The sequence below is a fragment of the Scylla paramamosain genome, chromosome 48, assembly GCF_035594125.1.
Source record: "Scylla paramamosain isolate STU-SP2022 chromosome 48, ASM3559412v1, whole genome shotgun sequence".
Lineage (NCBI taxonomy): Eukaryota > Metazoa > Arthropoda > Malacostraca > Decapoda > Portunidae > Scylla > Scylla paramamosain.
Genome location: NC_087198.1, coordinates 4,447,933 through 4,473,834, shown reverse-complemented (window position 1 = coordinate 4,473,834; position 25,902 = coordinate 4,447,933). Strand labels below are relative to the sequence as shown.

Genomic DNA, 25,902 nt, shown 5'->3' with positions numbered 1-25,902 from the left:
TCATCATCATCATTGTCATCGCCATCATCATCATCACCATCATTATCATCATTGTCATCCTCACACACACACACACACACACACACACACACACACACACACAGATGCACACACACACACACACACACACACACACACACACACACACACACACACACACACACACACACACACACACACACACTCGCTGTACCTAAATACAAGTGTGTTTTCTCAGCGTGGCTTCCTTCAGTTTGAGTGAGGCACACCTCTTCCTGCGGCACTTACAGAGAGCCTGACTGCTGAACGAGTGGCCAGTGGCGGTGCGTGTGTGTGTTTGTGCAAGAGGAGTACTCACCTGGAGACGCAACACTCCCTTCCTGACGCGTCAACACACGCACAGGGCGGTCACTCAATGATTACGGGCACAGCGCAATAAAATATACAACACTGCTTTCTGGCACAACACAGGCAACACTAAACCAAGGAAGCAGCGGGAGAGAGAGATAGAGAAAGCGAGAGGAAGGGGGGGAGGGGAGAGGAGAGGAGAGAGAGAGAGAGAGAGAGAGAGAGAGAGAGAGAGAGAGAGAGAGAGGAGAGAGAGAGAGAGAGAGAGAGAGAGAGAGAGAGAGAGAGAGAGAGAGAGAGAGAGAGAGAGAGAGAGAGAGAATATGCATGGGAAATGAGTCACGTAGCTTTGATAGAGGCAGTGGTGACAACACAGGCACTCCTCGTCTCCGTGGCCTTAGAGCTTGCTAACTCTGTACAGGGGCCATACTCGCCCATGTATGGAGTGTGCCTCACGTGCATGCCTCCCCTCTCCAGCGGCCTCGCTACACAACACCTTCTTTCTCTCACCACTGATCTGTCCACCTCTCTATTGCAAGAGTTAACCAGTATTGTCAGTCATTCACCCCTTTCTCTGGTAAACTCTGGAACTCCCTGCCAGCTTCTGTACTTCCACCTTCCTGTGACTTGAACTCCTTCACAAGGGAAGCTTCAACACACTTACCCTTCAGTTTTTGACCACCGCCTCGGACCCTATTGGGGGACTGGTATTATTATTTTTTTCTTATTATTTGTTTGTTTCCCTTGGCCGGTGTTCCTCCTACAGAAAAAAAATAAATAAATAAATAAAACTCCACGTGGCTGGCCAGTCATCTTGAAGAGGCAGTCTGTCTCAATGTAACTTGCCAGAAATTGTGCTGAAAAATTGTGCTACAGGGAGGGAGGGAGGGAGGGAGGGAGGGAGCGGAAAGGAGATAGTCATTTGTTTGTCTGCCTCTCTCTCTCTCTCTCTCTCTCTGTCTCTCTCTCTCTCTCTCTCTCTCTCTCTCTCTCTCTCTCTGTCTGTCTCCTCTTCCTAACCTAACTACTACTACTACTACTACTACTACTACTACTACTACTACTACTATCTACTACTACTACAACAACAACTACTACTACTACTACTAGTGCTACTACTACTACTACTACTACTACTACTACTACTACTACTACTACTACTACTACTACAACCACTACTACTACTACTACTACAACTTTTAACCTAACCCTTTACTCTCCGTCAGATTTGCATCAACCAGCAGCAGCAGCAGCAGCAGCATGTCAGTATTAGCAGGAGTAGTGAATGGTCACTCGTATGTGGTGACTACTTGGACTATCAGGCCGCCCTTGTAGTGTGCTGGACTATTGGTCAACAAGGAGCCCTGAAAGTTACGTGGTACAACTATTTCGGCGATAGTAATGGCTGTAAGTAGTAGTAGTAGTTGTAGTAATAGTAGTAGTAATAGTAGTTATGCGTGTAATGTCAATATGGTCCATTTTGTAACTGTAATTGGAAAAATTCTCGACTTTATGTTTCTTAAAGGCGTGACGTAATTAGAGAAAACGTATGTATTTTAAGGGACACTAGCCTGTACTTCATTATTCCTGTTTATTGCTATTATAGGAGTTTCTTGATAGTTTTACTTGTATATACTATTTAAATCTACTATTCAATTTATTATGTGTAAGTGGGAGATGTCAGAGAAAGAGCCATATTTATAATTTTCATTTGTAAGGTCAATAAGGTCCATTTTATTAAGTAAATTTATAAGATGCTCGACCTTATGTTTCTTAAATGAGTGACGTAATTAGAGAAAACGTGTGTCTTTTAAGGAACACTAACCTATACTTCATTAATGTGGTTATTGTTGTTATACGAGTTTTCCGGTGTATATACTATTTAAATCTACTATTTTGTGTTGTATAATACTATGTTTGAATGGTAAAACTAAGAGAAAGAGTCATATTTGTAATGTTTACATGTAAGGTCAATATGGTCTAGTCTGTAACTGTAATTTGAAGGATTTTCAACCTTTTGTTTCTTAGTAAATGACATAATTAGAAAAAACGAATCTTCTTTAATGGGAAACTAAACAACAATGAATTATTCCTCTTTATTCTTAATACTGCAGATATTTGGGTAGTTTTGGGCGAATATTCTATTTAGACGTAGTGTTTTGTAATGTGCGGCAGTACTAGATGCCACACTGAAGTGGTAGAAGTGAGAGAAGAAGCCTTATTTATGAAATGTGACAGAAAACCTAACAATGAATGGAGGGTGAACAAGGAGGAGCGACAGAGGGAAGAAAGGGGCAAACAACAGGAACAAAAGGAACAACACGAATAGGAGAGAGAGAACAGGAGGAGGAGGAGGAGGAAGAGAAACTGAAAGATACGGAAGAGAAGGAGGAGCAGGAGGAAGAGGAAGAGGAAGAAGAGGAAAACAAAGAAAAACTTCGATAACAAAACTCTCTCTCTCTCTCTCTCTCTCTCTCTCTCTCTCTCTCTCTCTCTCTCTCTCTCTCTCTCTCTCTCTCTCTCTCTCTCTCTCTCTCTCTCTCTCAGCCGCTGCAGTAATTTATCACACCAACATTCAAACACCTCGCTCATACCGAGATGAAAAGATGAAAAATGGACAAATATAAAATAATGATCATGTCATAGTAAAATGAGAATTACAAAAAGAATGACAAAATAAATCATACAATAAATAAAACAAGTGGCAAGTGTCTTATGTTGACACATCCTGTGATCATGCCACTGCACTGCGTCATACTGTCAGTCACAGATTACATTTCGCGCGGTGATCGTGTGCGATAGAGACCAGTCACCCCATACACCCCCATCTGAACCCTCTCAACCTCACCAACCTTCCGTACCACCTCCCTTTCTATATCATCAACCTTTCTCACCTTCCCACCACTCCCACCCCCGCTCACCTTCACCTGTTCCTGCTATTTTTTCTTGTCAGCTTCCTTCTCTCCCATCATCACCCATCGTTCCTTCCCCTCACCACTCACCCTCACCACCCCCACCACCTTCTCCTTCACAGTCACCCCCTCCTTCATCTCACCCGCTCCCTCATCCCTCACCACCACCCGCACCACCTTCTCCTTCACAATCACCTCCTCCTCCATCTCCCCCGCTCCCTCATCCTTCACCATCACCCTCACCACCACCACCACCACCATCACCGCCACCAGCTGCAGAAGACACATTTGACTCAGTCTTTCAACACTCGTATATTATATCAGTCTGAGGAAGAGGAGCACGTTTACACCACTCAACCATCACCATCATCTCACGAAAACTAGTAGGTAAAATATAAACTGGTTTGTTTTAGACTGAATATTGGTGTGTAAGGCACAATGGAACCATTCCAGATATGCCCATACATAGTATGTTATGATTCTATTTAATTTTGATGAATGTTGGTGGTAGAGTTCAAAGTTTGCCGCACGTGCGGAAATCCCGGATATGGCGCCGGCGCACGTTTTGACTGGCCATGCCGAAGAGGTTAAGGGACTCGTAGTAGAGGTGGTGGTGGTGGTTGTGGCTGTGGTTGTGGTGGTGGTTATAAGAACATAAGAAGTGAGGAGACTGCAAGAGGTCAAGTGATGGCCTACACAAGGCAGCTCCTCTATCCACACCATTGGAGCAATCCAACGCCTACCCATCCCATCTATCCTCCCTATCCATGCTCTCATCTAGCCCTTTTTTTAAACTATCTAATGTTTCACCACTAACCACATGTCTACTTAACCTGTTCCAGTTATTAACCACCCTATATATACATAACAATCTCTACCAGTTATATTAAACCTTCTAACACTATAACTAAAGACAGAGACAGAGACATTTAAGACAGACAGACAGACAGACAAAAAAGACAATTTTAACAACAACCTCTACAAGTTATATTATTAATCACTACAACACTATAACAACAACGACAACATAGCGGTTGTACATATCTGATTAATTAATACCAGAACAAGAGGCAGTGGTATTGTATTTAGTGGTGTGTGTGTGTGTGTGTGTGTGTGTGTGTGTGTGTGTGTGTGTGTGTGTGTGTGTGTGAAGTCATGAGGAGATTTGAGACAATAATAAGAATGTCCTCTATATATATATATATATATATATATATATATATATATATATATATATATATATATATATATATATATATATATATATATATATATATATATATATACGAGGTTAACTTAGGTTAGGTGTGGATAGGTTAGTTTACATGATGTTAGGTAATGTTTGGTCAGATTATATGTGGTTAAGTGTGGTTAGAAGAGGTTACGTGAGGTTAGTTGTGTTTGATGTTGTTGGTTGATGTTAAGTGTGATTAGGTATGGTTAGGAGAGTTTATATGAGGTTAGTTGAGGTTAGGTGAGGTTAAGTGTAGTTAGGTGAAGCTATATGAGATTCGGTGAGGTTAGGTGAGGCTAGGTAAGGTTAGGAGATGTATAATAAAGCTAGTTGAGGTTTGATGATGATAGATGAGGTTAGATGTGGATAGGTGTAGAAAGGTGAGGTTAGGTGAGGTTTGCTAAGGCTAGGTGAAGTTATGTGAGTTTAGGTGAGGTTAGCTGTGCTTAGGGGAGGTTTTATGAGGTTAGGTGTGTATTAGTGATGTTATGTAAGGGTAAGTGATGTTATGTGAAGTAAAGTGTGTTTAGGTGAGGTTAGGTGAGGTTATTTATGGTTAGGTTTACTTAGGTGACGTTAGGTGAGGTTAGGTGTGCTTAGGTAAGGTTAGGTGAGGTTAAGTGAAGTTAGGTGTGGTTAGGTGAAATTATGGGAGGTTAGGTAACGTTAGTGAGGTAATGTAGGTGAGGTTAGGTGAGGTTAGGTATAGTTAAGTGAGGTTAGGTAATGTTTGGTGTGGTTATATGAGGTTGGGTGAGATTAGGTAAGGTTAGGTGATGAAAAATAAGGTTATGTGTGATTATGTGAGTTTACATGTGGTTATGTGTGGCTAGTTGTGATTAGTTGAGGTTAGGTGAGATAAGATAATATTACATAATATTATGTGAGGTTAGGTGACTTAGGTTAGGTTAGTTAAGGTTACTTAATGGTAGGTGAGATTAGAAGAGGTTAGGTAATGTTATGTATGGTACAATGAATTTAAGTGAGGTTATGTTAAGATGAGGTTAGGCGAGGTTAAGAAGCGCTAGATGAATTTAGGTGAGATTATGTGAGATTATTCGAGGTTGGGTGAGGTTAGGAGAGGTTAGGTGAGAATAGGTGATCAGGTGTGTTTATGAGAGGATATGTGAGATTAGGTGGGTATGTAAATTCAACTGAGGTTATGAAAGTTTATGGGAGTTTATGGGAAGTATGGTGAAGTTAGGTGAGGTTAGGTGAAATTTAGTGTGGTTAAGTGAGATTTGATTTGGTTAATATGGTTATAAGGTTAGGTGAGGTTAGGTGAGGTTTGGTATGGTTAGGTAAGTTAGGTGAGGTTAGATGTGGTTAGGTTAGGTGATGTGAGGTTACATTGTTAAGTGTGGATAGGAGAGGATAGATGAAATTAAATGAGGTTAAATTAGATTATATGAGGTTATATAAGGTTAGGTGTTGTTAGGTGAGGTTTGGTCAGGTTAGATGTGGTTAGGTGAGGATAAGTGAGGTTAAGTTAGGATAAGTAAGGTTAGGTGAGGTTAGGTGGGATTATGTGACCTTAGGTAAGGTTCATTGAGGTTAGATGAGTTTAGTAGATGTTTGGTGAGGGTAAGTGAGGTTAGGTGATATTAGGTATGGTTAGGTGAGGTTAGGAATAATTAACTAAGAAGTTACTTGAAGTTAAGGGATATTAGGTGAAATTTGTTAAGGTTATGTGAGGTTATGTGAAGTCAGTTTTGGTTAGGTGAGGTTAGGAGATGCTGCATGATGTTAAGTGAGGTTTGGCATACTTATGTGAAATTGAGTGAGTTTACAGAGGTTAGGTGAGATCAGGTGATGTTAGATGCAGTTATATGAGGTTATATATGGTTAGGTGAAGTTAGGTGAGGTTAGGTGTGCTTTTTTTTTTAAATTAGGTGATGTTAGAAGAGTTTATGTTAGGATAGGTGAAGTTAGGTGTATTTAGCTTAGGTTATGTTAGGTTAGTTTAATTTAGGTGAGGTTACAAGAGATTAGGAAAGGTTTGGTATTGTTAAATGAGGTTAATTGAGGTTATGTGTTTTTATGTGAGGGTAGGTGATGTTAGGTGAGGTTAGGTGTGCTCATTCGAATTTTTGGTGAGTTTAGGAGAGGTTATGTTAGGATAGGTGAAGTTAGGTATGTTTAGAAGATGATTGGTGAGATTAGTTAAGGTTAGTTGTGTTTAGGTGAAGTTAGATGAGGTTGATTATGATTAGGTGTTGCTAAAAGAGGTTAGTTGGGGTAAATTGAGGTTAAGTGTGGTTAGATAAAGTGAAGTGAGGTAATGTGAGGATAGGCGAGGTTAGGTGTGCTTAGGTGAAGTTAAGGTAGGTTAGTTGAGGTAAATTGAAGTTAGGTGGGGTTAGATGAAGTGAAGTGAGGTAATATGAGGATAGATGGGGTTAGGTTTGATTATGTAAGGTTATGTTAGGTTAGGTGTGCTTAGGTGTTGTTAGGTGAGGTTAGGTGAAGTTAGGTGCGATTATGGGAGGTTAGGTAAAGTTAGGTTAGAATAGGTGTTATTTGTTGAGGTTAGGTGTGTTTATGTGAGGTTAGGTGAGGTTATGTATGGTTAGGTGAGGTTAGGTGGTGTTAGGTGTGGTTAGGTGTGCTGAGATGAGGTTAGTTGAGGTTAGGTAATATAAGTTATGCTTAGAAGGATTAAGTGAGGTTAGATGAGGTTATGTTTACTTAGCTAAGGTTAGGTGACGTTAGGACAGGTTAGATTTTAATAAGTTTGGTTATGTGAAATTAGGTGTCGTGAAGTGTGGTTAGGTGAGGTTAGATGAGGTTAGGTGTAGTTAGGAAATTTTGTGAGGTTAGGAATGGTTATTAGATGAGGTTAGGTATAGTTAGATGAGATTAAGTGTAGTTAGTTACGTTAGGATACATGAGGATAGATTACGATAGGATACATGAGGTTAGATAAGGTTAAGTGAGGTTAGGTTAGGTTAGATGAAATTAGGTTTGTTAGGTGAGGTATGGTGAGGTTAGTTGAGGTTAGGTAAAATTAGGTGAGGTTTGGTGAGTTTAAATGACGTTAGGTAAGGATAGGTGAGGTTTTGTAATATTAGTAGAGGTTAGTTGAGGATAAGTGAGTTAGGTGACGTTATGTATGGCTAAGTGAGGCTAGGTATGGTTAGGTGTGGTTAGGTGAGGTTAGATACAGGTGTTTTGGTGAGTTTAGCTGAGTTTAGGTGAGGTTAAGTGAGATGATGTGTGTTTATGTGAGGTTAGGTAACATTAGGTGTATATAGGTGTTATTATATGAGATTAGGTGAGATTAGATTAAGTTAGGTGATTTAGGTAAGTTTAGGTTATGTTTAGTTATGTTAAGAGAGGTTATGTGAGGTAAGGTGAGGTTAGGCATACTTTGTTAAACGTTAAAATCTACCAGGTTAAATGAGGTCAGCTGTGGTTAAATGAGGTCAGGTCATGTTAGGTGTGTTTATGTGAGATTAGGTAGGAGTAGGTACTGTTAGGTGAGGTTAGGTGTGCTTAGGCAAGGTTAGGTGAGGATAGGAGAGGTTAAGTGAGGATAGGTGAGGTTAAGAGCGTTTAGATGATAGGTGAGGTTAGGTAAGTTTAGTTATATTTTAGATGTGGTTAGGTGAGGTTAGATGAGGTTAGGTGTGATTAGGAGAGTTTAAGAGAGGTTAAGTGAGGTTAGATGAGGTTAGGTGTTAAGTGAGGTTAGTTGAGGTTAGGTGAGGTTATGTAAGGTTAGATGTGGTTAGGTGTGATTAGTTAATGTTAGGTTTGATTGGGTTATGTTACATGAGGTTAGGTGACTTAGGTAAATTTAGGTTAAGTTAGGTAAGTTTAGTAGAGGTTAGCTGAGGCTATGTGAGGTTAGGTGATTCTAGGTATGGCTAGGTGAGGTTAGGTATGGTTATGTGTGGTTAAGTGAGGTTAGGTGAGATTAGGTGTGGTTAGGTAACTTAAGTTTATTTAGGTTAGGTTAGGTAAGGTAAGAAGTTAGGTGAGGTTAGGTGTCGTTAGGTGTGGTTATGTGAGTTTAGGTGTGGTTATATGTGGTTAGATGTGGTTAAGAAAGGTTAGATGAGGTTAGGCGTGGTTAAGTGAGGTTAAGTGAGGTTACTTTAGTTTTTGTTTGGATAGGTGGAGTTAAGTGTGCTTAGAAGAGATTAGAGGAGTTAAGGTGTGGTTAGGTGAAGTTATGTGAGGTTTGGTGGTTAGGTAAGGGTGTGTGAGGTTAAGTGTCAGTTGGTATGGTAAGGTGATGTTAAGTGACGTTCGATGTAGTGAGTTGAAGTTTTGTGAGGTTAGGTGAGGTTAAGTGTGCTTAGGTGAAGTTGTATGAGTTTAGGTGTGCTTAAGTGATATTGGGAAAGGAGGTGATGTTCGGTGATGATAGGTAAAATTAGGTGAGATTAGGTAACGTTAGGTATAATTAGGTGAGGTTAAGTGAGGTTAGGTGTGGTTAGTTGAGAATAGGTGATCTTATGTGATTTTAGGTAAGATCAAGTGAGATAAGATGAGGTTAGGTAATGTTAAGGTGGGGTTAGGTAAGGTTAGAAGAGGTTGAGCAAGGTTAGGTAAGATTAGGTGAGGTTAGATGATATTTGCTGAGGTTAGGTGAGGTTAAGTTGTTTTATGCATATTCAGGTGATGTTAGATGGTGTGGTTACCTGTGATTATGTGACTTTAGGTAAGGGTAGCTAAGATTAGGTAAGTTTAGGTGAGGTAGGTGAGTTTAGGTGAGGTTGGGTGTAACTTGGTGTGGTTATTTGAGATATGTGATGTTAGATTTGATTAGGTGAGATTAGGTGACTTAGGGTAGTTTAGGTGAGGTTTGTTGTATTTAGGTGATGTTTGGTGAGAATATGTGTTGTTAGTGAGGATAGGTGAAGTTTAATGAGGTTAGGTGTGGTTATGTAAGGTTAGGTAATGTTATGTATAGTTAGGTGAGGTTAAGTGAGATTTGTTAAAGTTAGGTGAGGTTAGGTAAGGTTAAGTGAGGTTATTTTATGATAGATGAGGTTAGGTGACTTTAGGTATGGTTAGGTGAGGTTAGGTGAAGTTAGGAAAGGTTAAGTCACATTATGTGTGGTGAGGTGAAGTTACATTAGGTTGGGTAAGGTTAGGTAAGATTAGGTGAGGTTAGATGTTATTAGGTAAAGTTATGTGAGGTTAGATGTGGTTAGATGTGGTTAGTGAAGGATAGGTGAAGTTATGTGATTTTAGCTAAGATTATGTGAGCTTGTGATGTTTGTGAAATAATGTTAGGTGATGTTAAGTGATGTTAAGTGATAATAGCTGAAGTTAGGTTCAGTGAGGTTAGGTGAGGTTAATTGAGGTTAGGTGAGATTAGGTGCGGTTAGGTGTGATCAGGTGACTCTGAGTGAGGTTTGGTGATGTTAGGTGTGGTTAGGTGAGGTTATATGAGGTTAAGTTTGGTTGGGAGTGGTTATGTTACGTTAGCTGCGATTAGGTAAATTAGGTTTGGTTAGAAGTTATGTAAGGTTAGGAGAGTTTAGGTGAGGTTAGGTGCTGTTAGATGAGATTAGGTGTGGTAATATGAGGTTAGGTGGGGTCAGGTGAGGTTAGGGTAGGTTAGCTGAGGATAGGAGATGTTAGGAAAGGTTAGGTGAGGCTAGTGAGTTTTTTAGAGGATAGGTGTGATTAGGTGAGGTTAGTTGAAGTTAGGTTAGGTTAGTTAGATTCGGTAAGGTTAACTGAGGTTAGGTGAGCTTATTTTAAGATTAGGTGAGGTTAGGCGAGGTTAGGTGACATTATATGTGGTTATATAAAGTTTAAGTGTGTTTAGGTATGGTTAGGTGAGGTTAGGGAAAGATAGGTGATGTTAGGTTAGGCTAGATGTGATTAGATGTGATTTGGTGATGTCAGTTGTGATTAGGAATGGTTAGGTGACTTAGGTGACGTTATGTTTGGTTATGTGAGGTTAGGAGAGGTTAAATGATGCTAGGTAAGGTAAGTTATATGAGGTTAGGCATGCTTAGGTAAGGTTATGTGAGGTTAGGAGAGGATAGGTAAGTTTAGGTGAAGTTAGATATGTATAGGTCTGGTTATTAGCTGTTTGTTGAGGTTAAGTGAGGTTAATTGTTGTTTGGTGTGGTTAGGTGAGGTTAGTTGTTGTAACTTGTGGTTAGTAGGGTTTATGTTATGTTAAATGAGGTCAGGTTTGGTTAAGAGAGGTTAAGAGAGGTTGTTAGCAGTGGATATGTGTGATTATGTGTGGTTAGGAGAGGTTTAGTTAGGTTAAGTGGGGGTAGGTCTGGTTAGGTGAAGTTTCATGAGATTAGGTGAGCTTAGGTCAGGCTAGGTAAAACTAGGTGAGGTTAGGTGTGGAATGCTGTTGTAATATGAGATTAGGTCAGGTTAGTTTAGGTTATGTGAGGTTAGGTGTGTTTAGGTGTGCTTAGGTAAGGCTAGTTTTCCTGCTAGGTGAGGTTTAGGTTTAATGAGGTTAGGCAAGTGTAGGTGATGTAAGGTAAGGTTAAGTGTTCATAGGTGAGTTTAGGCAAGTTTACTTTAAGTTATGTGTGCTTAGGTGAGGTTAGATGTACTTAGGTAAGGTTAGTTGTGGTTAGGTGAGATTAGGTATGTTTAGGTGAGGTTAGGTATGGTTAGGTGATATTAGGTATGTTTAGGTGAAGTTAGGTGAAGTTAGATGAATTTAGGTATGGTAAGGTGAGGTTAGAAAGGTTAGGTGTGCTTATGAGAGGTTCGGTGAGGTTAAGGAAGGTTAGGGTTGCTTAGGTGAGGTTAGGTGAGGTAAGGTGTGCTTAGGTAAGATTAGGTTAGGTGAAATTAGGACAGGTTAGGTGATGTTATGTGATGTTGGGTAATACTAGGTATGGTTAGGTGTGTTTAGGTAAGGTTAAGTAAAGTTAGGTTTGTTTAGTAGTGGTTAGGAGAGGTGAGGCGAGGTTAGGCGAGGCTAAATGTGGTTACATAAGGTTAAGTGAGGTTAGGTGAAGTTAGGTTAGGTGAGGTTAAGTAAGGTGAAGTTAGGTTAGGTGAGGTTAAGTAAGGTTAAGTGAGATTAGTTAAGGTTAGGTGAGCATAAGTTAGGTGTGCTTACGGTGATTAGGTAAGGTTAAGATTTTTTAGGGTTATTAGGTGAGTTTATGTATCCTTACATGAGGATAGATGAGGTTAGGACAGGTTAGGAGAGGTTAGGTGAAGTTAGGTAATTCTGGGTGTGATTACGTGTGGTATGGGATGAGGGTTATGAGAGGTTAGGTGATGTTAGGTGAAGTTAAATGAGGTTAGGTGAAGTTAAATGAGGTTAGATGTAGTTAGGTTAGTTTAATTAAGGTTAGGTGAGGTTAGCTGAAATTAGGTGAGGTTAGGTGAAGTTATGTTAAGTTACGTTATATTTGGTTAGGTTGAGGTAAGGTGAGGTTAGGTAAGGTGAGCTGAGATTATGTGAGCTTGCATGAGGTTAGGTAACGCTACATATGGTTAGGTGAGGTTGTGTTATAATTATGATAAGGTGTGGTTAGGTGAGGTTAGATAATATTAGGTCAGGTTATGTGAGGCTATATGAGGTTATGTAAGGTGAGCTGAGGCAAGATGAGTTTAACTGAGGATAGGTATGGTTACTTGAGGTGAGATTAGGTGTGGTTAGGTGTAATTAGTTGAGGTTAGGTGTGATTAGGTGAAGTTAGGTGAGGTTAAATCAGGTAAGGAATGCTTATATTAGGTTTTGCTAGGTTATGAGAGGTTTGGTGATGTCTAGTGAGGTTAGTTGTGGTTAGGTGTGGCTAGGAGAAGCTAGGTGAGGTTAGCTGAGGTTAGATGAGGTTAGGTACTGATGGGTGTGGTTAGGTGTGGTTAGGAGAGGTTATGTGAGGTTAAGAGGTTTAAATGAGGTGAGGTGAGGTTAAGTGAAGTTACTTGTGGTTATGTGAGGTTAGTTCATGTCTACGTGAGGTTAGCAGAGGTTATGTAAGGTTAGGTGAGGCTAGGTGAGGTTATGCGTGGATAAGTGTTGTAAAGAGAGATAATGTGAGGTTCGGTAAGGTTTGTTTGGGTTATGTGAGATTAGGTAAGGATAGGTGTGATTAGGTGAGGTTTCTTGAGGGTGTGATTGCTTAAGTGAGGTTAGGTTTGGTAAGTTTAGATGAGGTTAGATGTTGTTAGGTGAGGTTAGGTGTGTTTAGCTGAGGTAAGTTGAGGTTAGGTAAGTTTTTAGGTGTGGTTAGGTGAGGTTAGGAGAGTTTAAGTTTGCTTAGGGAAGTTTACATGAGGTTATAACAGGTTATGTGACGTTAGTTGAGATTAAGTGTAATTATGTGTGGTTAGTAGATGTTAGGTCATATTAGGTGAGGATAGTTCTGGTTTGGTGTGATTATTTAAGGTTAGGTTTGGTTAAGTGTGGTTAGGAGAGCTTAGGTGAGTTTCATTAAGGTCAGCTTTGGTTAGAAGTTAGATTGTGTTATTTGTGGGTAGGGATGGTTAGGTGATATTAGGAGACCTTAGGTGAGGTTAAGTGAGGTTAGGTAAGGTTATGTGAGATTAGGTAATGTTAGGTGTGCTTAGATGAGGTTACAGGAGGTTATGTGTCCTTAAGTAAGATTATGTATCGGTATGTGAGGTTAGAGAGAATGGGTGTGTTTGGATGAGGTTAGGTAAGGTTAGTTGAGGTTATGTGTGCTTAGGTGACATTAACTTGAGGTTAGGTGTGCTTAGGTGGGGATAGGTGAAGTTAGGTGAGGTTAGTTAATGCTAGGAGTGGTTAGGTTTGGTTAGCTGAGGTTAGATGAGGTTAAGTGTGTTCTGGAGTGGTAATGAGAGGATAAGAGATGTTAGGTGAGGCTAGAGGCTAGAAGAGGTTAGGTATGGTTAAGTGAGGTTGGGTGAGATTACTTGAAATTAGGTGAGATTAGGTGAAGCTAGGTTAATTTAGGTTAGGTTAGGTTTGGTTACGTGAAGTGAGGTTAGGTGAGGTTAGCTGAGATTAGGTGAGGTTACATGAGGCTAGCTAGGTAATGTTACATATTGTTAGGTGAGGTTAGGTGAAATTAGTTGCAGTTTTGTGTGATTAGGTGAGGTTAGGTGTGACTAGATGAGGTTAGATAACTTAGATGTGGCTAGGTTAGTTTATGTGAGGTTTGGAGAGAGTAAGTGATGATAGGTGAGGGTATGTGAGGTTAGGCAAGCTTATATGACGTTACATAATGTTAGGAGAGATTTGGCGAGTTTTGGTGAGGTTAGGTGTGGTTTGGAGAGATTAGGAGATGTTTGGTGAGGATAGTTGCGGTTTGGTTTGGTTAGGTGAGGTTAGGTGTGGTTAGATATGGATAGGAGAGTTCAAGTGAGGTTAGGTGAGGTCAGGTTTGGTTAAGTGAGGTTAGGTGAAGATAGGTATGAATATATGTGGTTAGGTGTAGTTAGGAGAGGTTTGGTGAGGTTAGGTAGTTTAGGTGAGGTTAGTTGAAGTTAGGTAAAGTTACTTGAGATTTAGTGAGGTAAAGTTTTGAGATTTTAGGTGAGGGCTGGTAAGTTGAAGTGAGTCTAGGTGAGGTTATGAGTCGATATGTATGGTAACATGAGGTTAGGTAAGGTTTGGTGAGGTCAGGTGAGGTTATTTGAGGTTAGGTGAGGTTAGGTGTGCTTAAGAGTGAGGTTAAATTATGTTAGGTGTGCCTAGGTAAGGTTACGTTATGTGTACTCGTACTTAGGTGAAGTAAGGTTAGGTTAGGTTAGGTTAGGTTAGGTTAGGTTAGGTAATTCTAGGTGTGGTTAGGTATGGTTATGTGAGGTTAGGTGAGATTAAGTGTCGTTAGGTGAGGTTACATGTCGTTAGGAGAAGTTATCTGAGTACAGGAGAGGTTCGGTGTTGTTAATTGAGATTAGGTGAGCTTCGCTAAGTTTTAGGTAATGTTAGGTAAAGTTAGGTGAGGTTAAGTGAGGTTAAGTGAAGTTAGATAAGATTATGTTTTGTTAGGAGAGGTTAGGTGAGGTTAGATGTGATTAGGTGTGGTTAAGTGTGGTTAAGTGAGGTTATGTGAGCTTAGGTGTGGTTAGGTGATGAACGGTAAGGTAAGGTGTAGATTGAGGTTAAGTGAGTTTGTGTGCTTAGGGGATGTTGGGTGAGGTTAGGTGAGGTCAGGTGTGATTAGGTAAGGTTAGTTGAGTTTAGCATAGGTTAGGTTATGTTAGGTGAGGATAAGGATGAGGTTAAGTGAGGTTAGGTGTGGTTAGGAGAAGTTAGGTGAGGTTCTGTGAGTAAGGTTAAGTTTTGTTACATAAAATCAGGTATAGCTAGGTGAGGTTAGGTGTGGTAAGGTGAGGTTAGTTGAGGTTAGCTAAGTTTAGGTGAGGTTAGGTGATGTTACATAAGTTTAGATGAAGTTAGCTGGTATTAGGTATGGCTAGGTAAGATTAGTTTGTATTAAGTGCGGTTAGGTGAAGTTAGATAAGGTTTCGTGAAGCTATGTAAGGTTAGGTGAGGTTAAGTAAGGTTATATGAGGTTAGTTTAGGTTAAGTGAGATTATGTGTGTTAGGTGAGGTTATGTGACGTTAGGTGTGGTTAGGTGTTGTTAGGTGAAGTTAGGTAAATTTTAGGGGCGATTAAGTGAGGAGAGATTAGGTGAGTTGAAGAGAGGTAAGGTAAAGTTAGGTATGTTATATAAGGTTAGGTCCTGTTAGGTGAGGTTAGGTGAGGTTATATGTGGTAAGGTGATATTAGGTTATATTATTTGTGCTCACATTAGGTTACGTAACGTGACGTAAGAAGAGGTTAGTTTAGGTTAAGTGAGGTTAAATGTGGTTATATGTTGTTATGAGAGGTTAGGTGAGGATAGATGATACTATTGTTGGTTAGGTGCGGTTAGTTGATTTAAGTTGAGGTTACGTATGGTTAGGTGAGGTTAAGTTAGGTTTGGTGAAATTAAGTGTGTTAGGTGTGGTTAAGTTATGTTTGATGAGGTTAGGAGTGGTTAGGTGATGTTAGCTGAGGTTACCTATGGGTAGGTATGAATAAGTAATGTTAGGTGAGGTTAGTTGAGGTTACCTTTGGTTAGTCGAGGTTACATGCGGTTAGGTGTGGTTATATGGTGAGATTTGGTGAGGTTAGGTGTGTCTAAGTGAAGTCAAGAGAAGTTAGGTAAGGTTATTTATAATTATGTAAGGTTAGGTGCTATTAGCTAATGTTATGTGAGGTTAGGTGTGCTGAAGTTAGTTTACTAAAGGCTACCTGAGGTTAGAAGAAGGTAGGTGAGGTTAATGATTAGATGTGGTTAGGTGCGGTTAGGAGAGTTTAGGTGAGGTTAGGAGAGATTAAGTGTAGTTTGGTGTCTTTAGGTGATATTAGCTGTGGTTAGCTGAGATTAAGTGAGGTTGTGTGTTGTATGGTGAGAATAGATGAGGTTAGGAAAGGTAATATGAGGTTAAGTAAGGTTAGATGAGGTTACTTGTGGTTAGGTAAGGTTATATGGTGTTAGGTGTCTTGTTAGATGAGGGTAGATGAGGTAAAGTGAGGTTAAGTGTAATTAGTTGAGGTTATATGACTTAGGTGAGGTTAGATGAAATTAGGAGAGGTTAGATGATATTAGGTGTGGTTAGGTGAGGTTATGTGAGGTTAAGTGAGGTTAGCTATGATTAGATGTGGTTAGGTGAGGATCAGTTAGGTTAGGTGAGGTTAGGTGAGGCTATGTGTGATTACATAAAGTTAGATGAGATTAGCTAAGGTTACTAAAAGTTAGATAGGATTTGGTGAGGTGTGTTAGAAGAGGTTAGGTAATATTAGGTGTTTTAGGAGAAGTTAGCTGAGGTTAGGTAAGGTTAGAAGGTTAGGTGAGGGTTGGTGAGGTTTGGTAAGGTCATGTGCGATTAAGTGAGATTAGTAGAAATTAAGGTAAGTTAGGTGAGGCTAAGTGGGAGAAATTAAGGTTAAGTGAGGTTCGGTCAGGTTACGAGATGGTAGGTGAGTTTATCTGAGGTTACATGAGCTTATGTGACGTTAGATGACATAAAGTGTGCTTAGGTGAGAGTAAGTGAGGTTATATTTGCCTAGGTGAGGTTATTTGAGGTTAGGTGAGGTCAGGTGAACTTAGGTTACGTGAGGTAAGGTTAGGTAAGATTATGTGTGGTTAGGTGAGATTAGGTGAGGTTAGGTGAGGTCAGGTTAGGTTAGATTAGTTAGGTTAGGTGAATTTAGGTGTAATTAGGTGAGAATAGGTGTGCTTAAGTGAAATTAGGTGAGGTTAGGACAAGTTTTGCTTGGTGAAGTTAGATGAGGTTAGGTATGGTTAATCATAGTTAGGTGAGGTTAGGTGTGGTTAGTTGTGGTTAGGAGAGGTTATGTGAGGTTAGTTGAGATAATGTGAGGTTATGTGAGGTTAAGTACGGTTATGTAAAGATATGTGAGATTAGGTGAGGTTAGGTAATGTTAGGTGTGGTTCTGATTGATTAGTTAAGGATAGTTGAGTGTTAAGTGAGGTTACATAAGGTTAAGTGATGTTAGGTAAGGTTAGGTAAACTTACATGAGGTTAAGTATTTGATTGTAAGGTTAGCTGAAGTTAGATGATATTAGCTGAGATTAGAGGATGTTATATGATGTTATATGAGGTTACGTTATGAGTGATTAGTATGAGTGATTAGGATATTTGAAGTTAGGTGAAGTTAGGTAAGGTTAGGTGAGGTTAGGTGAGGTTAAGTGAAGTTAGGTGATATTAATTGCGGTTAGTTGTCAGCAGCTGAGGTTAGGTGAGGTTAAATGTGGTTAGGAGATGTTAGGTATTAATAGGTGAGGTTATGTTAAGTTAGGTATTGTTAGGTGAGATTAGGTGAGGTTAGGTAAGGTAGGGTGATGTTTGAATACTTGGGTGAGGTTACATGAGGTTAGGTAAGGTTAAGAGAGGCTAGGTATGGTTAGGTGTGGTTGGATGATGTTTCTTATTTAGGTGAGGTTAGTTGAGGTTAGGTGTGTTTGGGTGAGGTTTGGTGAGGTTAGATGAGGATAACTGATGATAAGTGAGTTAAGGTAAGGTAAGTTTAGGTGAGGTTATGTAAGGTTAAGTGTGGTAATGTGAAATTAGTTGAAGTTAGGTGAGATTATGCGAGTTTAAGTGAGGTTAGATGTGGTTGGATGAGGTTAGGTTATGTTAGGTGTAGTTAGGTGTTGTTAGGTGAGGTTAGGTGAGGATAATTGATGATGATGAGTTGAATTAAGTTAAGGTTAGGTGAGAGTAAAATAATAATAATAATAATAATAATAATAATAATAAGAAGAAGAAGAAGAAGAAGAAGAAGAAGAAGAAGAAGAAGAAGAAGAATTATGATAATAATAATAATAATAATAATAACAATAATAATAATAATAATAATAATAATAATAATAATGATAATAATAATAATGATAATAATAATAATAATAAAAATAATAATAATAATGATAATAATAATAATAATAATAATAATAATAATATTAATAATAATAATAATAATAATAATAATAATAATAAATGGTTTATTATTCAGGCAGTTTACAAACTGAAAATGTACACAGATGGGTGGGGAAATACTTAACATTAATCCTGAAGCTAGGTCTAATCTAGAAGCGAAATACTATTGATTGATGGCTCGTACCATGGTGGGAATCGCGCTGAGTCTGTACCGGTCCGTGCGCGGCACCCTTAGTGGCGTTATCTTATTGTGGTGTTTGGTGGCACGGACTGGGTGAGGCGTGTCAAGCGGCAGCATGTGTCTGAGAGTTGGATGATGCAAAAGTCCCCTTCCAAATTCCACCAAAGCCTCTCGGTGCCTGGTGTATATTCTGAACAGACTCAGGGTGGTCAGGACTTCATCATAGGTTGTGTAGGCAGGACCAAGGATGACCCTTCACGCCCTTTTCTGCAGGCTCTCTAGCTGGAGCTGTTGAGTGTGTGTGAGGGAGAAGAACCACGCTGGGGAGACATACATATGTTTTGGGGAGGATGGAGTCGAGGTACACCCCCCTTAACTTGTCTGTCGGCGTCCCCAGCGACCTGAATCTGCGCAGCATGTACAGCCTGTAAGTATCCGATCTTACGGTGCTGGCGACAAGCTACTTCCATGTCAGCTGGACGTCCACCGTGACTCCGAGAAGCTTGGCACATTAGACCATCTGGAGGGAGTACGGGCTCACCGTGAGCTGGGGAGGGGGCACTGGTAAAGAGGAGGTACAGGAATGCATCACCACAGTTTTGCTGTGGTTAATGGTCATCCTGTTCTTTTTCGTCCACTTCTGCAGTCGCTCCAAGATTGCATGCATTGGCGAGTAGTCCGGGTTCTTGTTGCAGACTGGGATGCTGATGGTGCAGTCATCCTCATACTTCCAGTGATGGGGGTGTCAGTGAGTGCGTCGTTAATCAGGAGTAGTAAGCATAGTGGACCCATCGTGGTCCCCTGGGAGATCCCACATGTCAGCTGTTGGAAATTAGAGACAGAGCCCTGGTAGCGAACAGCCTGACGCCTCCTTGAGAGGAAGTCGGCTACACACGCTACCAGGTTAGGAGGGAGACCCAGACCTTGCTGATGACAAAAATATGATCAACAAGATCAAAGGCTTTTTTGAAGTTCAGAAAAGCAACAGCTAGAGAGGTGCTTCGCTTGCCCAAGTGGCTGTGGATGAATTGAAGGAAGCTGGTCAGGTAATGGGAGGTGAAGGTGGCTTTGATATTGCCAAACTGTCTGATATCCACGGTATTATAACTTTGGTGTAGGCCCAGTCATACACAAAATCTTCGCAAATAAGGCTAGGGATAGGGGTGATAGAGACTGGCCTGAGGTCAACGAGTGACTGGACTGGAAGTTTTGGGGATGAGAGTGACGCAAGATGTCTTCCAGTCCGCGGAGCAGGAGTGTTGAGAGAGAGAGAGGCATTTATTATGGAGCAGAGCGGTGTTGCTGGCTCTTCAGGAAACTCCTTGTAAATTTTTATAGGATGGTCAGTTGGTGTGGTGATCTTGATTTAAATTTAAGCATTCTCTTAAAAACATCCATCGCCTGGACGGTGGGGGGTGGGGAGGGAGCGGGAAGATGGTCTGGAAGCAGAGTGGTGTGGAGGGGAGGAAAGGTCTGACAGATAGCGGCAAAGTGATGGTTTATCTCCTGAGCTGCGAGATTAGCAGGAAGGTGTGAGGTGCAAGGAAGAGATGAAGTGTGCTTTTGTAGGCCACACACTGGTTTGATCTTAGCATACTACTGTCTGTTGTTGGCCAACTTGAGGTGGTGTATCTTGTCCCGGTAATATCATGCCTTGGCAGCCTTAATCTCCCTGATCCCTTTGTTTCTTAGTTTCTTGTATAGGACCGGTCAGGAGTGGAACGCCCAGGTCCGCTGACACATGAGTCTTTTAAGGCAGGGCGCCATCCAGGGGTATCAAACGGGTGCACTGTGACGGTCTTGGTTGGGAAGTAGCGGAGGAAGGCTTCTGTGGTGGTGGCGACGTAATTGTGCCATTTTAAGTGGACGTCCTCCAATATTTATATATTTATAATCACCAGAAAACCAAGTCTGAATAAAAAAAATGGTATTGCAGTTCTAAGAGATACTTATGTAACCTATGAAATAAGTTTGAGTGAGATACACGGTATCAATATTTTTAGAGACAATTCTAAAATCACCTAACCACACCTAGCAACACCTAACCTAACATTACCTTACTTTTTTTTTTTTAGGAAGGACACTGGTCAAGGGCAACAAAATTCCAATAAAAAATATGCCTACTCAAATGCCAGTCCCATAAAAGGGTCAAAGCAGTAGTCAAGAAATGATGAAAAAGTGTCTTGAAACCTCCCTCTTGAAGGAATTCAAGTCATAGGATGGTGGAAATACAGAAGCAGGCAGGGAGTTCCAGAGTTTACCAGAGAAAGGGATGAATGACTGAGAATACTGGTTAACTCTTGCGTTAGAGAGGTTGACAGAATAGAGGTGAGAGAAAGAAGAAAGTCTTGTGCAGCGAGGCCGCAGACGGAGGGGAGGCATGCAGTTAGCAAGATCAGAAGAGCAGTTAGCATGAAAATAGCGGTAGAAGACAGCTAGATATGCAATTATGCGGCAGTGAGAGAGAGGCTGAAGACAGTCAGTTAGAGGAGAGGAGTTGATGAGACGAAAAGCTTTTGATTCCACCCTGTCAGAAGAGCAGCATGAGTGGAACCCCCCCAGACTTCTAACTTTAATTCTTGCTGGAAGTTTGCTTACATTCACCTAACTTTTTAGAAGCTGTTTTAGCTAGAGATGAGATGTGAAGTTTTCAGTTCAGATTATAAGTAAAAGACAGGCCGAGGATGTTCAGTGTAGAAAAGGGGGACAGTTGAGTGTCATTGAAGAAGAAGGGATAGTTGTCTGGAAGGTTGTGTCGAGTTGATAGATGGAGGAATTGAGTTTTTGAGGCATTGAACAATACCAAGTTTGCGCTGCCCCAATCAGAAATTTTACAAAGATCAGAAGTCAGGCGTTCTGTGGCTTCCCTGCGTGATATGTTTACCTCCTGAAGGGTTGGACGTCTATGAAAAGACATGGGAAAGTGCAGGGTGGTATCATCAGCGTAGGAGTCGATAGGACAAGAAGTTTGGTTTAGAAGATCTTTAATGAATAATAAGAAGAGAGTGGGTGACAGGACAGAACCCTAAGGAACACCACTGTTATTAGATTTAGGAGAAGAACAGTGACCGTCTACCACAGCAGCAATAAAACGGTCAGAAAGGAAACTTGAGATGAAGTTACAGAGAGAAGGATAGAAACTGTAGGAGGGTAGTTTGGAAATCAAAGCTTTGTGCCAGACTCTATCAAAAGCTTTTGATATGTCCAAGGCAACAGTAAAAGTTTCACCAAAATCTCTAAAAGAGGATGACCAAGACTCAGTAAGGAAAGCCAGAAGATCACCAGTAGAGCGGCCCTGACGGAACTCATACTGGCGATCAGATAGAAGGTTGTGAAGTGATAGATGTTTAAGAATCTTCCTGTTGAGGATATATTAAAAAAACTTTAGATAGGCAGGAAATTAAAGCAATAGGACGGTAGTTTGAGGGATTAGAACGGTCACCCTTTTTAGGAACAGGTTGAATGTAGGCAAACTTCCAGCAAGAAGGAAAGGTAGATGTTGACAGACAGAGCTGAAAGGGTTTGACTAGGCAAGGTGCAAGTACGGAGGCACAGTTTCGGAGAACAATAGGAGGGACCCCATCAGGTCCATAAGCCTTCTGAGGGTTTAGGCCAGCGAGGGCATGGGAAAAATCATTGCGAAGAATTTTATTAGGTGGCATGAAGTAGTCAGAGGGTGGAGGAGAGGGAGGAACAAGCCCAGAATCGTCCAGGGTAAAGTTTTTAGCAAAGGTCTGAGCAAAGAGTTCAGCTTTAGAAATAGATGTGATAGCAGTGGTGCCATCTGGTCGAAGTAGAGGAGGAAAAGAAGAAGAAGCAAAGTTATTGGAGATATTTTTGGCTAGATGCCAGAAATCACGAGGGGAGTTAGATCTTGAAAGATTTTGACATTTTCTGTTAATGCAGGAGTTTTTGGCTAGTTGGAGAACAGACTTGGCATGGTTCCGGGCAGAAATATAAAGTGCATGAGATTCTGGTGATGGAAGGCTTAAGTACCTTTTGTGGGCCACCTCTCTATCATGTATAGCACGAGAACAAGCTGTGTTAAACCAAGGTTTAGAAGGTTTAGGACGAGAAAAAGAGTGAGGAATGTATGCCTCCATGCCAGACACTATCACCTCTCTTATGCGCTCAGCAAACAAAGACGGGTCTCTGACACGGAAGCAGTAGCCATTCCAAGGAAAATCAGCAAAATACCTCCTCAGGTCCCCCCAACTAGCAGAGGCAAAACGCCAGAGGCACCTTCGCTTAGGGGGATCCTGAGGAGGGATTGGAGTGATAGGACTAGATAAAGATATGAGATTGTGATCGGAGAAGCCCAACAGAGAAGAAAGGGTGACAGCATAAGCAGAAGGATTAGAGGTCAGGAAAAGATCAAGAATGTTGGGCGTATCTCCAAGACGGTCCAATACGAGTAGGGTGTTGCACCAATTGCTCTAGGTCATGGAGGATAGCAAAGTTGTAGGCTAGTTCACCAGGATGGTCAATGAAGGGAGAGGAAAGCCAAAGCTGGTGGTGAACATTGAAATCTCCAGGATTGGAGATCTCTGCAAAAGGGAAGAGGGTCAGAATGTTTTCCACTTTGGAAGTTAAGTAGTCAAAGAATTTCTTATAGTCAGAGGAGTCAGGAGAGAGGTATACAGCATAGATAAATTTAGTATGAGAGTGACTCTTTAGTCGTAGCTGGATGGTGGAAAACTCGGAAGATTCAAGAGCGTGGGCACGAGAGCAGGTTAAGTCATTGCGCACATAAACGCAGCATCCAGCTTTGGATCGAAATTGAGGATAGAGAAAGTAGGAGGGAACAGAAAAGGGATTACTGTCAGTTGCCTCAGACACCTGAGTTTCAGTGAGGAAAAGAAGATGAGGTTTAGAAGAGGAGAGGTGGTGTTCTACAGATTGAAATTAGATCTTAGACAGCGAATGTTGCAGAAGTTAATGAAGAAAAAGTTGAAGGGGGTGTCAAGACACTTAGGGTCGTCGACAGAAAGGCAGTCCGACCTGGGGACATTTATGGTCCCCTCCCCAGATGAGGACTCCGAAGCTGGTGTAGGAGTCGCCATGATGATTTTAAACTTTTTGAGTGAGGGGTGTGTGTGTTATTAGGTGCTTGTAGTTTTGTGTGGAGGAAGAGAGTTGTCTTCAGAGGACAGAAGCAATGACTGCCCCCTTGTGTTGTGAGACATAAAGGGAAACGTTCAATGAGGTCACAGCTGGTTTAAAGAAAAGTTTACAGCACCCCTTGAACAGTGCTTTAGACTGACTGGGAGTAATTATTGTTTCGGCAGGTGTCTACCGCCTCCTCCTGTAACCTAACCTAACCTAACCTAACCTAAGTCACCCAACCTTACCTAACCTAACTTAACATTACCTAAGCTCATGTAACCGTAGATTCAGTTTTGTTGTCCTCCACGACCTAGAGCAATTGGTGCAACAAGTTGCTGCAACTCGTATTTCTGACCGTTTTGGAGATACGCGCAACATTCTTGACCTTTTCCTGACCTCTAATCCTTCTGCTTATGCTGTCACCCTTTCTTCTCCGTTGGGCTCCTCCGATCACAATCTCATATCTGTATCTTGTTCTATCGCTCAAATCCCTCCTCAGGATCCTCAAGGTGCCTTTGGCGTTTTGCCTCTGCTAGTTGGGGGGACCTGAGGAGGTATTTTGCTGATTTTCCTTGGAATGACTACTGCTTCCGTGTCAGAGACCCGTCTTTGTGTGCTGAGCTCATAACAGAGGTGATAGTGTCTGGCAAGGAGGCGTACAATCCTCACTCTTTTTTTCGACATAAACCTTCTAAACCTTGGTTTAACACAGCTTGTTCTCGTGCTGTACTTACATTCAGGCTGTTCCTAAAAAGGGTGACCGTTCTAATCCCTCAAACTACCGTCCTATTGCTTTAATTTCTTGCCTATCTAAAGTTTTTTGAATCTATTCTCAACAGGAAGATTCTTAAACATCTATCACTTCACAACTTTCTATCTGATCGCCAATATGTGTTCCATCAAGGCCGCTCTACTGGTGATCTTATGGCTTTCTTTACTGAGTCTTGGTCATCCTCTTTTAGAGATTCTGGTGAAACTTTTGCTGTTGCCTTGGAGATATAAAAGCCTTTTGATAGAGTCTGGCACAAAGCTTTGATTTCCAAACTACCCACCTAGGGCTTCTATCCTTCTCTCTGTAACTTCATCTCAAGTTTCCTTTCTGACCGTTGTATTGCTGCTGTGGTAGACACAGGTACAATACCAAAACACATTGAACAATACCAAACTTGGTATTGTTCAATGCGTCATAAACTCAATTTCTCCAGCTATCAACTCAATACAACCTTCCAGACAACTATCCCCTCTTCTTCAATGACACTCAACTGACCCCATCTTCTACAATGAAGATCCAGGGTCTGTCCTTTACTTATAATCTAAACTAACTACACCTTATCTCACTTAACCATTTCTAACCTCACATAATTTCACCTAAAAGCACCTAATCATACCTAACTTCATTTAACCTCACCCTGTCTATCCTAATATCACCTCACCACGCATAACCACACCTAACTTCTCATAACCTCACATAACCTCACCTAACCATACCTAACTTCAACTAACTTCACCTAACTTAAGCTAACCAGCTTACCTCACCTAACATTACCTAACCTCAATCTTACCTATCCTCACCTAATCATGCTTAATCTCACCTAACCTCATCTAACGAAACCTAACCTCATGAAGCCTCACCTATCCTCACCTAACCATACTTTACCTCATATAACCTCACCTAACCACACCAAATCTCACCTAATCTCACATAACATCTCTTAACCTCACCTAACACCAGCTAATCTCACCTTTTTTTTTTTTCTTATGTAAGAGTGACACTAGCCAAAGGCAACAAAAATCCAATAAAAAAAATGCCCACTGAAACACCAGTCCCATAAAAGGGTCAAAGCAGTAGTCAAAAATTGATGAATAAGTGTCTTGAAACCTCCCCCTTGAAGGAATTCAAGTCATAGGAAGGTGGAAATATAGAAGCAGGCAGGAAGTTCCAGAGTTTACCAGAGAAAGAAATGAATGATTGTGAATACTGGTTAACTCTTGCGTTAGAGAGGTGGACAGAATAGAGGTGAGAGAAAGAAGAAAGTATTGTGCAGAGAGGCCGCTGGAGGAGGGGAGGCATGCAGTTACGAGATCAGAAGAGCATAGCGGTAGAAGACAGCTAGAGATGCAACATTGCGACGGTGAGAGAGAGGCTCAAGATAGTCAGTTAAAGGAGAGGAGTTGATGAGACGAAAAGCTTTTGATTCCTCCCTGTCTAGAAGAGCAGTATGAGTGGAATCCCTCCAGACATGTGAAGCATACTTCATACATGGACGGATAAGGCCCTTTAACAGAGTTAGCAGCTGGGGGGGGGTGAGAAAAACTGACAGAGACGTCTCAGAACTCCTAACTTCATAGAAGCTGTTTTAGCTTGAGATGAGATGTGAAGTTTCCAGTTCAGATTATAAGTAAAGGACAGAACGAGGATGTTCAGTGTAGAAGAGGGGGACAGTTGAGTGTCACTGAAGAAGAGATAGTTGTCTGGAAGGTTGTTTCGAGTTGATAGATGTAGGAATTGAGTTTTTGAGGCATTGAACAATACCAAGTTTGCTTTGCCCCAATCAGAAATTTTAGAAAGATCAGAAATCAAGCGTTCTGTGGCTTCCCTGCGTGAAATGTTTACCTCCTGAGGTTAGGTTTTATTAGCTAAGGTGAAGACGTTAGGAGAGGTTAGATGAGGTTAAGTGTGGTTAGATGAGGTTAGGTGATGTTAAGTGAAGTTAGATTTCATTATGTGAGGTTAGATAAGATT

At 41.0% G+C, this 25,902-nt stretch overlaps 2 long non-coding RNA genes across 3 annotated transcripts in view; one reads left to right on the top strand and one right to left on the bottom strand.

The window, feature by feature from the left end:
• LOC135095193 (uncharacterized) overlaps positions 1–498 on the bottom strand; it is a 35,085-nt gene extending 34,587 nt beyond the window's left edge. For both annotated transcript variants that reach the window (XR_010264115.1, XR_010264116.1), the window contains exon 1: positions 338–498. This is a non-coding gene — a long non-coding RNA (uncharacterized LOC135095193). The remainder of the gene's footprint in view (positions 1–337) is intronic.
• LOC135095194 (uncharacterized) overlaps positions 1–2,357 on the top strand; it is a 35,392-nt gene extending 33,035 nt beyond the window's left edge. The window contains exon 4 of the long non-coding RNA XR_010264117.1: positions 1,554–2,357. This is a non-coding gene — a long non-coding RNA (uncharacterized LOC135095194). The remainder of the gene's footprint in view (positions 1–1,553) is intronic.
• Positions 2,358–25,902: the final 23,545 nt, after the last annotated feature.